General features: G+C 38.2%; 1 pseudogene; it reads left to right on the top strand.

The window, feature by feature from the left end:
* The first annotated feature begins 11,602 nt into the window (after positions 1–11,602).
* LOC136166123 (E3 ubiquitin-protein ligase RBX1 pseudogene) lies at positions 11,603–11,934 on the top strand (annotated as a pseudogene).
* The last annotated feature ends 1,436 nt before the right edge of the window (positions 11,935–13,370 follow it).

Here is a 13,370-nt window from a genome sequence, read left to right as displayed (position 1 = left end):
AGAAACATCTATTTCTGCTTTATTGACTATGCCAAAGCCTTCGACTGTGTGGATCACAATAAACTGTGGAAAATTCCTCAAGAGATGGGAATACCAGACCTCCTGACCTGCCTCTTGAGAAACCTGTATGCAGGTCAGGAAGCAACAGTTAGAACTGGACATGGAACAACAGACTGGTTCCAAATAGGAAAAGGAGTACGTCACAGCTGTATATTGTCACCCTGCTTATTTAATTTATATGCAGAGTACATCATGAGAAACTCTGGGCTGGAAGAAGCACAGCTGGAATTAAGATTGCCAGGAGAAATATCAATAACCTCAGATATACAGATGAAACCAACCTTAAGGCAGAAAGTGAAGAGGAACTAAAAAGCCTCTTGATGAAAGTGAAAGAGGAGAGTGAAAAGTTGGCTTAAAGCTCAACATTCAGAAAACTAAGATCATGGCATCTGGTTCCATCACCTCATGGGAAATAGATGGGGAGACAGTGGAAACAGTGTCAGACTTTATTTTTGGGGGCTCCAAAATCACTGCAGATTGTGACTGCAGCCATGAAATTAAAAGAAGACATTTACTCCTTGGAAGGAAAGTTATGACCAACCTAGATAGCATAATAAAAAGCAGAGACATTACTTTGCCAGCAAAGGTCTGTCTAGTCAAAGGTATGGTTTTTCCAGTGGTCATGTATGGATGTGAGAGTTGGACTGTGAAGAAAGCTGAGCGCCAAAAAACTGATGCTTTTTGAACTGTGGTGTTGGAGAAGACTCTTGAGAGTCCCTTGTACTGCAAGGAGATCCAACCAGTCCATCCTGAAGAAGATAAGTCCTGGGTGTTTGTTGGAAGGACTGATGCTGAAGCTGAAGCTCCAATACTTTGGCCACCTCATGCGAAGTGTTGACTCATTGGAAAAGACCCTGATGCTTGGAGGGATTGGGGGCAGGAGGAGAAGGGGATGACAGAGGATGAGATGGCTGGATGGTATCACCGACTCGATGGGCATGAGTTTGAGTAAATTCCAGGAGTTGGTGTTGGACAGGGAGGCCTGGCGTGCTGTGATTCATGGGGCTGCAAAGAGTCAGACACAACTGAGCGACTGAACTGAACTGACCTCATACCATCCAAGCCTTGAAGAATGACAAGGCTCTGGAATTTTTACCTTGATAAAAAATAGTAACACCTTTTAGTGCTATACTAATTTATTGGGCTTCCCTGGTAGCTCAGCTGGTAAAGAATCCAAATCAGGAGACCCTGGTTTGATTCCTGGGTCCGGAAGATTCCCTGGAGGGGGACAGGCTTCCCATTCCAGTATCCTAGTGCTTCTCTGGTGGCTGGAGACTCCCCAGGGACAGAGGTGCCTGGTGGGCTACGGTCCATGGGGTGGCAAAGAGTTGGACGTGAGTGACTACACGCAGCATAGCATACTAATTCATTGTTCAACAAATCTTCACTGATGGTTCATTAGTTCATAAAATGGTTTATGTAATTATAATTGACTGCCAGGCACTGTTCTAGGTGTGATGAGTCTAACATTAAAAGAAAAACAGTCAAAATTATCTGCCCTTAAGAAGTTTATACTTGGATGGCCTTCCCATATCTATCAAATTTTCAGTTCTTCTAGTAAGGGTCTATGGTTTCTGCCTAATGGTGTTCTCTCAACCTGGAAGCAATGGTAAAAAGGTTTACTATGATCCTTGATCCTCTGATGTATGTGCTGGGAAGGGAGGTGGTGTAGGGAAGCAGCAGTCTAGCATACTTGCTGCCCAAATGTCAACCCAGGATCTCAAGGTCATCTTGATGCCATTAATGAATCGTCTCAGAAACACATCCCTGTACAGTGAGAAAAGAATGTTTCTAAGTGATAGAAACAATTGTACTGCTCTAGAACCCACTGCTGTGTGGTGCTAACATTGGTGTCCTATTCTTTATTAATCACAGTTGAGTTTAAGGAACAAAAACAGGATATTTAAGCAGGAACTGATGTGAGGCAGAGAATTAGATGCCTAGAAAATAATTAGATATTATATAAACAGATACTTTCCTGTTTGGGCCTCCAGTAGCATTCTAGAACTGTGGACTAGAATTTGATATTTCTCTGTGAATTATAATTCTCTGTGAATTATATAATTCTAGAACTAGTTCTAGAACGCTGGAACTGTTTCAGAAAAAAGGGACCCCCTATTACCTCAGAAACTCCCACTGTTCAACACACAGAAAACTGGGCAACAGAAAGTGAAATATTACCTGAGAAAACTCATGACCATAACTTTGCTTGAGAGCAGAAATAGCCGAAAAAAGGTGGAGAGATGTCTTCCACTTTGCTTTCACCCTCCAAATTTTCAGCAAGTTCATTTTAAATAGTGGAATAGTTTGCAGCCAGAACTCTAGCTACAAGTCTAAGAAGGCAAAATGCAGGCTGAGTGAACCCAATTCATATTATGCAACATCCACTTTAACCTCAAAGGTGAATTTGTGAAAGTACAGACTCTTAGACTTTCACTTGATCTAATTAATCAGTTTCTGGGTACCAAAACAGACATACTGAAGAACACTTACTTAGATATTCTCATATCTAGTAACATTGTGGGGGAAATTGATTAGAATGATCAGGATGAGACCTAGGATACATAATCATGTTAAACACATCTAGAAAATAGTTTTAAAAGATGTGATTTTAAAAGAAATGCTGAGCTTTGCTTATATGATTTAATTTTATTGGTCTGACTCTATTCTGAATCAGAAAGTGAGATACTCATCACCTCAGGTAATTGCTCACTTCACAATGCCAAATGGAAAAAAGAATTCTTTCCTTAGTGTTTTGCTTTCCCTAGTTCTCCATGCAATTGGACCAAATATTGACAATTTGGTGGCTGTATTCTATTACAGAAGTTTGCCTGATGCTCTCTCTGGGGGTATTTCAAAGTAATGTCCTATTCAGACCACAAAATGTATTCTTTTCTAGTTTGCAGGGAAGGAAAAGTTTAGCATCATTCCAAGGGATGAGGAATTCCTCATTTAGGACAGCAAAAAAGCATGTTCTTTCTTCATCTAAGTGAAGATTTCCATTGAACAAATGATACATTTGGCTTCTGATGATCAATTGATTTAAATGCATTGGATTACTCAGTTCAAAAATAAGTGGGAATTTATAATTCACAGAGAAATATCAAATCAACCTTGCATATAACCTTCCTCACAGTGCCTTGAACAATGTCGGCTGAATTAATGAAAGAAGAATTCCCTGTGCTGATTTAATTTGCTAAGATAATGCATCTGTAGCTTTTTCCCAAAGTGACTTAGTACTTCCTGGTAATTCTCATGGTTTCTGAGGTTTCCTTAAATGTGAATTTCAATCATATTTAAAAGGTTGTTTTAGTCATGGTAAGTAGCACTGGTTGTTGCAACAACCAACCCACAAACCTTGGTGGCTTACCACAGTGAAGGTTAATTTCTTATTCAGAGGTCCAGCTGAGTGTTGAGTGATCAGCTCACCATCTAGCGATTAGTATTCTAGTCTCCTGGTATCTGATAGCTCAACCTCTTCCATATCAAAGTAAAAAACATTTTCTTTGAAAGGCCAGAGAGTAAATATTTTAGGCCTTGCCAGTCAAGAGGAAAAATCAAAGATATTATATAGGTAATTTCCTGAGCAAGAGAGAAAATAAGTTTCAGCAATTATTGTCCTGATAAAATTCAAAATATAACTAAGTATAGTTCTTTGTAATACAAACCTCCCAATGAGAAAAATTGGATTATTTTGTTGAGGGATACAATTTTGCTTAATTGAGGCTTAAAATTACTTTTCCTATAATCAAAATAGTTGCAAACATGCTCCAGTTAATGCTACTCTGTATTAAGATATTTTTTCATATTTCATCTTTTCACATGACAAGTTCTGCCAATACTGATATCAATCCATGAGTGTATGATTTTAATTGGCCATATTCATATCTTGAAAGATAGATTTAGTATTCTATTAGATTCTTCTCTTGTCTTTTAACTTGTCATTACATTGCAAACTAATCACTTCTGATGAAGATTAGAAGGAAGCTCCTCAACTGATCAACTGTACAGATTTTGAAATGAGGAAATTTTTGTACTTGCATTGCGATATCAAAAATATTGCTGCTACAGGAGTCTGAGCTAGAAAAGTATATCACTGAAATTTATGTAGGAACGGAGATTTGATTTTTTGTTTTAAATTTACAGCACGGAAAGTGTATAAAGCAGCTTGACTAGGGTGTTATGGAAATGACTTCACAGTGTATGTGTTTCATACATAAGTGGCATTTTGCCTTCAAATTCTAGGTTGAATTCAGTAAACATTATCAATTCTGCAGAAAAAGTAGATTTCCAAAGTAATTTAATTTTTGACAATAGTGGCTGAACACTGCTTTTCTTATTCAGTAAAATTTCAATTTTGAATCTGTTTAATTTGGCAGTAAAATATTAACACTACTAAACCACCAAAGTACCATGTAGTAGGGAAATGTAAGAAACCCAGTTTCTATTCCTGACAAAAATTTATGGAAGTGATAATGAATAAATCCATGAGAGCAAATGGGATATATTGTTGATACTTCTGTTTCAACAACACATAATAGATTCAAATATTTTCTGCAAAGACGTTGCTCATAAATAAGACAATTAACAACCATAGGCTTTAAATACTTTTTCACTATCTTTGTTAATTTGTCCACAGAACCTTTGTCTGATCCACACATATTTTGACCATCATCAGTTGTAACACATCTTAGAAGATTCCACTTCTTGTTGTACTGAATTAATATCTTCTCAACTTCTCTGGAAAGATACTCACATGTATTTCTACTCAGATGATTCAGTATCTTAAAACGACATCCAATGAGCAACTGGTAGTACAGGTAGTACTTACTTATCAAGAATCAAGAACAAACCACTCAAAATCATCAATGTTGTTATTAATGTTTTTTTCAACTCTTGATGTTATTTCTGTAGGGTAAGGGAGTTAGAGAAGGCAAGGTTCAGAAAAACAACAAGACCAGCACTTTAGAGGAACAGATCACCTTTAATGAGGTGGGAAGGGGCAGTTGTCAGATTGGTGAGCAGTTGCACTAACCCAAGAAAAGAGTAAGTATATATAGCCATATATGTGGAAATCTACTATCTTAAGGGGGTCTGTTCTTCTCCAAGGTTGTTTGGGTTAGTTACCTCTTAAAACAGCTGGGGCAAAGAATTCTGGAGATAGGCCAGAGGCTGGGACCTGCTGGGAGTTGGATGTAATCAACCTTAATGTCCATTGTTTTTTCTTTGGGTGAGAGAGTTCTTTGTTTTGTATAGAATGGTGGGGAGGACCCAGAGGGGATTTTAATGCCAGGGTATTTTGACCCATGTAACTTTCCTTCAGTTTCCATCATCCTTAACTTTTTGAGCAACTGTTCTCATCGAAAGGGTAACAGCTTTGAATTATTTTTTTCTGGAAGCATTTTTTTCAGCCACAGTCAAACACAATTTAATTAACTCGACATAAGTAAACAGCTTTCTTGCTTGGCTAACAAATGAGCCATTGGAAAATTTATTTAGGTTGCAACCTAATTATTTTTTCTTTACTTTTGTGAAGAAACTCTACTGTGTTAAGGTATTTTGTTTTAAACTTTCCAAATTTTCTGGACAGTATTTTCCTGTCAGTTTGGAATATTTCAGTGTGTGCTCTGTCTGGTAATATCAAGACATACAATATCAGCTTCCTATTGCTGCTGTAACACCACAAACTTAGTGACTTAACACAACACAATTTATTATTTTACAGTTCTGGAGATTAAAAGTTCAAAGTGAGTCTAACTGGCTAAGATCAAAGTCTATGTTCCTTCCAAGGTTCTATGGGACAATCTAGTTGTCTGCCTTTCACAGCCTCTGTATGCATGCGTGCTAAATTGCTTCAGTCATGTCCAAATCTTTGCAACCCCATAGACTGTAGCTCACCAGGCTTCTCTGTTTGAGGCAAGAATACTGGAGTAAATTGCCATTCCCTTCTCCAGGGGATCTTCCTGATCCAGGGATTAAACCTGCATAGCAGGATTGCATAAAACCCTGGAACCTGCAATCCAGGATCTCCTGCATTGCAGGCAGACCTTCACAGCCTCTAGAGGATACCTTGGCTCGTGGGTCGTGGCCTCAGCCAGCAATTACATTACTCCAACATTTACTTTCATCATTCCATTTCCTCCTCTGACTGACTGTCTTGCCTCCCCTTTAGTAAGGACCATTGTGATTACCTTAGAACTACTAGGATAATAATGGTCTCAGTGTCTTTTTGGAATAATGAGATTCTGAACCAGACAGCCAGAACCACTGGAGGCCTTCCATTAAGGGATTTTAAACTGTGCATTTTTAACACTACAGGGAAATAATTTAAGATATTTTTTGTGTTCTTAGTATGAGAGGCTATTTTACATCACAAAATTGGCATAAATTGTTTTGTAAAAGGGAAAGTGTTTCTAACGGTGTTTCAGTGTTTGTATTGATACAAAGTAAGTTATTACTTTGTACTAGGTGGTTTGGCTACTGAGAGAATAGTGTATTGAAAAGGAAGCAATCTTATTTCTTAAGACAATAAACTTATATTTTAACAAGTTCTCCACTTCTGTTCACTGATTTCTAATTGACTTCATGTTTCAGGCTGGGAATTGAGAAGTTGTTTGAAGTAGGATAGGTAAACTTCAGCATATAATGCACTCAGCTCAGCTGCAGCATTTAAGTTATACATTTAAAATCCCTTTTTACAGACACCAAAGCAAAAAACATATCTTTCTGGGTTGTAAACCTGCATATAGTAATAGTGTGATATTGTAGAGTTAATGTTAAATAAAACCCAAAAGTGGGATGTGCAGAAAATAAGATTTGGTTAATTTGTGGACTCATTTATATCTTTACCTTTAGATTTTTTAAAAAATATTTTTTATTGAAGGATAATTGTTTTACAGAATTTTACTGTTTTCTGTCAAACCTCAACATGAATCAGCCATAGCTACACATATAACCCTCCCTTTTGAACCTCCCTCCCATCTCCCTCCCCATCCTATCCCTCTAGTTTGATACAGAGCCCCTGTTTGAGTTTCCTGAGGCATACAGCATATTCCGTTTGGCTATCTATTTTACATATGGTAATGTAAGTTTCCATGTTACTCTTTCCATACATCTCACCGTCTCCTCCCCTCTCCCCATGTCCATAACTCTATTCTCTATGTCTGTTTCTCCATTGCTGCCCTGTAAATAAATTCTTCAGTACCATTTTTCTAGATTCCGTATATATGTGTTGGAATACAATATTTATCTTTCTTTTTCTGACTTACTTCTCTCTGTATAATAGATTCTAGGTTCATCCATCTCATTAGAACTGACTCAAATGCATTCCTTTTTATGGCTGAGTAATATTCCATTGTGTATATGTACTGTACCTACTTTATCCATTCATCTGTCAATGGACCTCTAGGTTGCTTCCATGTTCTAGCTATCATAAATAGTGCTGCAATGAACAATGGGATACATGTGTCTTTTTCAATTTTGATTTCCTCAGGGTATATGCCTAGGATGGGATTGCTGGGTCATATGGTGGTTTTATTCTTAGTTTTTAAAGGAATCTTCATACCATCTTCCATAGTGGCTGTATCAATTTACATTCCCACCAACAGTGCAAGAGTGTTTCCTTTTCTCCACACTCTTTCCAGCATTTAAATTGTTTGTAGACTTCTTGATGATGGCCATTCTGACCAGTGTGAGGTGATAATTTCATTGTAGTTTTGATTTGCATTTCTCTAATAGTGAGCGATGTGAGCATCTTTCCATGTGTTTGTTAGCCATCTGTATGTCTTCTTTGGAGAAATGTCTGTTTAGTTCTTTTTCCCACTTTTTGGTTGGTTGTTTTTCTGGCATTGAATTGTATGAGCTGTTTGTATATTTTGGAAATTAATCCTTTGTCAGTTCTTTCATTTGCTATTATTTTCTCCCATTCTAAGGATTGTCTTTTCACCTTGTTTATAGTTTCCTTTGCTGTGCAAAAGCTTTTAAGTTTAATCAGGTCCCACTTGTTTACTTTTGTTTTTATTCCTGTTACTCTAGGAGGTGGGTCACAGAGGACCTTGCTTTGATTTATGTCATCAAGTGTTCTACCTATATTTTCCTCTAAGTGTTTCATAGTTTCTGGTCTGCCATTTAGGTCTTTAATCCATTTTGTGTTTATCTTTGTGTATGGTGTTAGGAAGTGTTCTAATTTCATTCTTTTACACGTAGCTGTCCAGTTTTCCATTTATTGAAAGGCTGTCCAGCACCATTTATTTAAAAGGCTGTCTTTGCCCCATTGTATATTCTTGCTCCATTTGTCAAAAATAAGGTACCCATAGGTGCATGGATTTATTTCTGGGTTTTCTGCCTTGTTCCATTGGTCTATATTTCTGTTTCTGTGCCAGTACATTACTGTCTTGATTACTGTAGCTTTGTAGTATAATCTGAAATCAGAAAGGTTGATTCCTCTTTCTCCATTCTTCTTTCTCAAGACTGCTTGGTTATTCTGGGTCTTTTGTGTGTCCATATGAATTGTGAAATTTTTTGTTCTAGTTCTGTGAAAAATGCCATTGGTAATTTGATAGGGATCACATTGAATCTGTAGATTGCATTTGGTAGCATAGTCATTTTCACAATATTGACTCTTCCTACCTAGGTACAAAGAATATTTCTCCATTTGTTTATGTCAACTTTGATTTCTTTCATTAGTGTCTTATAATTTTCTGTGTACAGTTCGTTTGTCTCCTTAGGTGAATTTATTTCTAGATATTTAATTCTTTTTGTTGCAATGGTGAATGAGATTGATTCCTTAATTTCTCTTTCTGATTTTTCATTGTTAATATATAGAAATGCAAGTGATTTCTGCTTTATAAAATGAGAATCCTAGAGCAGTTTGGTGCATTCTGTTAAAGAGTTAACAGCAATCTATTTTGCTTACACTGTTGCTTCCCAAGGGACTCCCCCAGGGACCCTGACTTGCTGATGTGTGTATATATTTGCAAAAACAAAAGAAAAAAGTTATCCACTGTGATACAAGGTAGCAGTCATGTAACTCAAGACTGTGGCTTATAGACATGCAGGTCCCTTATTTACAAAGAGTCTTGTTTTACTGACAGGATTTATTCACACCATTGTGCCCTTGATTTGATGTACAAAGTGCAGTTAATCTAAACATTTATAAATAAAGTCTTGAATAGAGATTAAATTTTAACTTACCTTTTGCAAGACACTTAAATTAGTTGCATCTGCAAAGTCCTTTTTCTCCCTTTTTAAAAAAAATTTTACTTTATGTCTGCAAAGTTCCTTTTGACATGTAAATAATAAATTCACATGTTCCAGGGATTAGGGTATGGATATCCAGGGGTTGACTTCCCTGACAGCTCAGTTGGTAAAGAATTTGCCTGCAAAACAGGAGACCCTGGTTTGATTCCTGGGTCAGGAAGATCCACTGGAGAAGAGATAGGCTACCCACTCCAGTATTCTTGGGCTTCCCTTATGGTTCAGCTGATAAAGAATCTGCCTGCAATGTGGGAGACCTGGGTTAGATCCTTGGATTGGGAAGATCCCCTGGAGAAGGGAAATGTTACCCACTCCAGTATTCTGGCCTGGAGAATTCCATGGGCTCTATAGTCTATGGGGTCACAGAGTCGGACATGACTGAACGACTTTCACTTCACATCTGGGGCTTGGGGGGGTGGGGATTTCTTTGCCTACCCAACTAAAAGGTCATTGGGGAAATACACAATGCTTTGGCACCTAATTTGATAATGACATAACCCATACTCCATTATGCCTTAAATATGCACCATATGAAGTCCATCAGTTTTGGCCTGATGAATATGCACTGTTAGTAAAAAAAAAAAAAAAGAAAGAAAAGAAAAGTTACAGTACAGTGATATAGATCGCTGTCAAAATGGTGTTGTTATAACTGCATCATTGTGATGTAGAATGCACTGAGACAGCCAACGGATTTGAACTGAGGGTACCACACATGGCCTCTGCTACAGATTCAACTCTGCTATAATATAAAAGCGGGCATTAAACAAGACAGAAATGAATGTGAATGTGTTCACTAAAACTTTGTTTATGAGCATCGCCATGTGTACGCTCAGTGTTGTCTGACTCTTTGTGACCCCATGGACTCTAGCCAGTCAGGCTTCTCTATGAGTGGATTTTTCCAGGCAAGAATATTGAAGTAGGTTGCCATTCTCTTCTCCAGGGGATGTTCCCAACCCAGGAACTGAACGCATGTCTCTTGTGCCCCCTGCATTGGCAGGCGGATTCTCTTACCACTGCACCACCTGCACACTGGAATTTAAATTTCATATAATTTTGAACATTGTGGAATACTATTACTCTTATTTTCAAAAATAATTTTTAAATGTAAAGCCATTTCATCTCATTTGCTGTTGTTCACTCACTAAGTTGTGTCTGACTCTTTGTGACCACATGAACTGCAGCACACCAGGTTTCCCTGTCCTTCACTATTTCACTGACTTTGCTCAAACTCATGTCCATCGAGTCAGTGGTGCTATCCAACCATGTTATCCTTTGTCACCTCCTTCTCCTCCTGCCCTCAATCTTTCCTAGCATCAGGGTCTTTTCCAATGAGCTGGCTCTTCTCATCAGATGACCAAAGTATTGGAGTTTCTGTCTCAGCATCAGTCCTTTCAATAAATATTCAGTGTTGATTTCCTTTACGATTGACTGGTTTTATATCCTTGTTGTCCAAGGGATTTTCAAGAGTCTTCTCCTGCACCAAAGTTCGAAAGCATCATTTTTTCAGCACTCAGCCTTTTGTATTGACCAATTCTCACATCCATACATGACTACTGGAAAAACCATAGTTTTGACTAGACAGACTTTTGTCAGCAAAGTGATGTCTCTGCTTCTTAATATGCAGTCTAGCTTTGTATAGCTTTTCTTCCAAGGTGCAAGCATCTTTTAATTTTGTGGCTGTAGTCACCATCCACAGTGATTTTGGAGCCCAAGAAAGTAAAATATGTCACTGTTTTCACTTTTTCCCCATCTATTTGTCATGAAGTGATGGGACTGGATGCCATGATCTTTGTCTTTTGAATGTTGAGTTTTAACCCAGTTTTTCACTCTCCTCTTTTACCTTCATCAAGAGGCTCTTTCGTTCCTCTTTGCTTTCTGCCAATGAAGTTGTATCAGCTACATATCTGAGGTTGTTGATATTTCTCACAGCAATCCTAATTCCAGCTTGTGCTTCATGGAACCCAGCATTTCACATGATGTACTCTGCATATAAGTTAAATAAGCAGGGTGACAACATACAGCCTTGATGTACTCCTTTCCAGTTTTGAGCCAGTCTGTTGTTCCATGTCTGATTCTACATGTTGCTTCTTGACCTGCATACAGGTTTCTCAGGAAGCAGGTAAGGTGGTCTGATAGTCCCATCTCTTTAAGAATTTTCCACAGTTTGTTTTGATCCACACAGTCAAAGGCTTTAGCGTAATCAATGAAGCAGATTATTATTATTATATTTGGGAGGAATTCCCTTCATGGTTGAACAAAAAAAGGCAGTCAGGACCACAGAGGGCATGGTTCCAATATGGCAGCAGTGATGGGTGTGGACACCCCAAGTGGCACCATGGACAACATAGGCAAGAAGGGCTTTGAAGTGAAACAAGTGAAATGCAGTAGCTTTGGGGGCCTGGAATATTGTGGTTGATGACCATGCCATCTGCGGGAACCACATTATGATCGTTCCATAAAATGTTGAGCTAACCGGGTATCTGCAACTTCTGAAGAGTATGCTGTTGCATCGGGAATCTGTGACCATGATTTCATTTCCACTGCTTCTCCTGCTATCTCAAACATGGTAGGTGTGTCCACTGGATGACAGAGTGGGAATTCCAAAAGTATGGGCACTAGAAAAGAATTCTTGCAAGTTCAATTGTTTCATTATTCATCTAATGATTCACCCTGTGCATGCTAAGTCACTTCAGTCATGTCTAACTGTTTGAGACCCTACTGACCGTGGCCCATGAGGCTTTTCTTTCCTTTGGATTCACCAGGAAAGAATACTGGAGTGTGTGGCCATGCCCTCCTCCAGGGGACCTTCCCAACCCAGGGATGGAACCTAAGTCTCCTAAGTCTCCTGCACTGGTAGGAGGGTTCTTTACTACTAACACTACCTGGACTGTTCCTTAATTATAAAACAGAATTCTGTTTTTTATGCTTTGTCTATTCAGTCTGCTCTTCCTGCAGCCATATTATATTCTGTGTCAAATGAAATCCAGTTTGTGTCTCTTATATTTGTTATATCTTGTATTTGGAAAAGTGAACATAAATAGAGAGTCCCCTGGTCCTAGGTTGGAAAGGCAACTTTTGAAAGAGAGATGTTTTTTCATTAGAGCCAGACCAGAAATGTCCTGTGAGCACATCGCTTGTCACAAGGAAGCCAGGTTACTGATGGCAGTCTTGGCAAGTCCCCTCTCTGTTCCAAGGGTTCCTCCTATATAAAGTGGCTTCTAAGGGCTAAATGACATCAGGTGGACCCAGAAAGAGGCTTTATAAACTGTAAAGCAATGTAAAATGTAAACATTTGTATGACATGTTGCTTTCTCTTCTTAGTTTGAAAAAGTAAATTTGGAAAAAAAATTAATATGTAATCTTGGCTAGCTAAGAGCAATTTATGAACTTAGGTTGAAAATTTATATAATTTAAATTGAGTTAATGGGAGAATACAAGTTTCCTTCCCCACTGCCACCCTTTGCAATTTCTTTAAAATGTCTTGTCCGTAGCAGGAATCACCCTTTCTGAAACTGATTCAATGACTATATAGTCATTAACTGAGAAAGTACAGTTTCTTGCACTGGCTCTCAAAGTATTGGGGCTTCCTGCTTAGTTCAGTTGGTAAAGAATCTTCCTGCAATGCTGGAGACCTGGGTTCGATCCCTGGGTCAGGAAGATCCTCTGGAGAAGGAAATGGCAACCCACTCCAGTATTTTTGCCTGGAGAATCCCATGGACATAGGAGCCTGGCAGGCTACAGTCCACAGGGTCACAAGAGTCAGACATGACTTAGCATTATCTTTCTTTCTTTCTCAAAGTATGGTTTGAGGACTCTTGGGGTACCTGAAACACTTTCAGAAGGTTCATGAAATTTCTTTTCCAACTACCTGGCTATATGAGGTTCACTTTTCCCTATATTTCAACCAAAACATGCTCAAATGAAGCTGACAAGAGACCCCCATCTGTCTTCTATTAAATCAGATATAAAAGGCAAAAATGCTACTGATCTAATGATTTGTTTTTTCCTTTTAAAAAGTTACTTGTAATAAAAATATTTTTAAAAATAGACAGCAA

This window comes from Muntiacus reevesi, chromosome 4 (genome assembly GCF_963930625.1).
Source record: "Muntiacus reevesi chromosome 4, mMunRee1.1, whole genome shotgun sequence".
Taxonomy (NCBI): Eukaryota; Metazoa; Chordata; class Mammalia; order Artiodactyla; family Cervidae; genus Muntiacus; species Muntiacus reevesi.
The sequence above is the reverse complement of the archived record's forward strand: the minus strand, read 5'-3'. Positions and strand labels throughout refer to the sequence as shown.